This window comes from Pteropus vampyrus, unplaced genomic scaffold, assembly GCF_000151845.1.
Source record: "Pteropus vampyrus isolate Shadow unplaced genomic scaffold, Pvam_2.0 Scaffold568, whole genome shotgun sequence".
NCBI classification, from domain to species: Eukaryota; Metazoa; Chordata; class Mammalia; order Chiroptera; family Pteropodidae; genus Pteropus; species Pteropus vampyrus.
This window is the reverse complement of record NW_011889349.1, coordinates 442,674-444,933: the sequence shown is the minus strand read 5'-3', so window position 1 is coordinate 444,933 and position 2,260 is coordinate 442,674. Positions and strand designations below refer to the sequence as shown.

At 42.7% G+C, this 2,260-nt stretch overlaps 1 pseudogene; it reads left to right on the top strand.

Annotated features, from left to right (window-relative positions):
• LOC105308356 overlaps positions 1 to 2,242 on the top strand; it is a 13,688-nt pseudogene extending 11,446 nt beyond the window's left edge.
• The last annotated feature ends 18 nt before the right edge of the window (positions 2,243 to 2,260 follow it).

Here is a 2,260-nt window from a genome sequence, read left to right as displayed (position 1 = left end):
CTAACATTTCGCGATGGCCAGTTCTTTAAAAGAAAGTTTCCTTTGAGTTTTGGAGTTGGCAGATGTACCACGTCAACAAAGCCAAATGGAACATCACAGAGAAATAAGGCAATTTGCTAAATGAGGATGTAGTCTCCTGCTTCTAAAGTTATTTTTCTTCCAAGGCCAACAAGAGGAATCAAGACTTTGACATCTTTGCTCTAATGATGGGCTTATGCTCATACTCCTCAGCTGGAAAATCCTTTGCCCAGAGAACCCACTTTGGCCTTTGCTTTCCTGAAATAGAGATCTACAGACAATTCCAGGTCTCCTCCAATAAACTGCATCATCTTTCTAAATCCCTATGGGCGATAAGAGTCTACAATTATCTTTCTATGATGATCTATTCTATAGCAATGAAATCTACATATGTCATCAACCTGACAATGAAATCTACATATGTCATCAACCTGACATATGTTGAATGAAACAAAAACAAAATGTTGAATGAAAATAACCGAGATCCTAAATGATACATACTAAGTACTCTACAGCCTCACTGAATGTCATTGATCAGTTCTTGGAAACTGTGACTTTAAGTGAAATGACACATAATGAATCCCATTTTCCCACAGGCTAATTGATATAAACAAAAGAGTAAGTTCCTACAGCATATTTCTGGTAAAAAAACAAAACAAAACAAAACAAAACAAAACATCACTGTACTTCCAAATAAAGACCCCAAACACTTCTAATATTAAACATTGAAATAAATGTGAGCTATTCATACATTTAAGAAAGATGAATAAAAACAAGTAAGATCATTATTTTCCAACCTCTTATTCCACTTCGGGGTTGTAGGTGGCCAGAGCCTATCTCGGCAGCTCAGAAGCAAGGTGGGAACCCACCCTGGACAGGACGCCATTCCATTGCAGGGTGCACACACTCGCACCCACCCTCATTCATACTGGGACAACGTAGACATGCCAATTCACCTCATGGGCACATCTTTGGGATATGGGAGGAAACCAGAGTTCTTAGAGAAAAACTGCACAGACATGGAGAGCACATAAAAACTCCACAGAGTCAGTGGCCCCAGCCATAACTGATTCCCTACCCCGCCCCCTGCATTAATGTCATAAGAAGATGATGTTGAACAAAACGTTAATTGAGGACCTGTTGTGTATGGTTCATGTTCTTTCTGCCTGTGGATGCTGGTGAGTGAGCATCAATTCTCTCTGCCCACTGTTGTCACATTCGGTTTCCCAGGAGCTTTTCATGGGAGGGTTGAGCTTTGAAACAACTGAGGAGAGTCTGTGGAGCCATTCTGAGCCGTGGCGAATGCTCACGGACTGTGTGGTAAAAAGAGCCAAACACCAAGCGCTCCAGGGGCTCTGGGTTTGTCATGCATGTATGCCACCGTGGAGGAAGTGGCTGCAGCCACGAATGCAAGGCCACACGAGGTGGACGGAAGGGTTGTGGAACCAAAGATGGCTGCCTCAAGACAAGATTCTCAAAGGCCTGGTGCCCACTTCACTGTGAGAAAGATTTTTGTGGGTGGCACTGAAGAAGACATGGAAAACCGTCACCTAAGAGATGATTTTGAACAGGATGGGAAAACTGAAGTGACTGAAATCATGACCGACTGAGGGACTAGCAAGAAGAGAGGCTTTGCTTTTGTGACCTTTGATGACTGTGACCTTGTAGACAAACTCACTCAGAAATACCATCCTATGAATGAATGGCCACAACTGTAACGTGAGGAAAGCCCGGTCTAAGGAAGAGATGGCTAGTGCTTCGACCAGCCAAAGTGGTTCTGGAAACTTTGGTGGTGGCCATGATGGTAGTTTTGGTGGAAATGACAAGTTTAGTCATGGAGGAAACTGCAGTGGTCAAGGTGACTTTGGCGGAAGATGTGGTGGTGGTGGTGGATATGGTGGCAGTGGAGATGGCTATGGTGGATTTGACAATGATGGAAGCAGTTTTGGAAGTGGAAAGATTTATAGTGATTTTGGCGATTACAACGTCAAATTCCGGACCCATAAAAGGGGAAACTCTGACAGGGAAGCTACAGGTTATAATAGATTTGTGAATTCATCCAAGCACAGTGGCAGCAAGGCCTTGCTGCTGTAAAGAAGACATGTTTCAGACAATAGTTATGTGTGTGGGTGACAAACTCAAGGACTTTGACTAATTATACAACGGGTTATTTTAGCTTCTGTTCTGTGTAAAGTGCAAAGTGTAAAACATTACAACAAAGGGTTTTAATATACATTTTTGC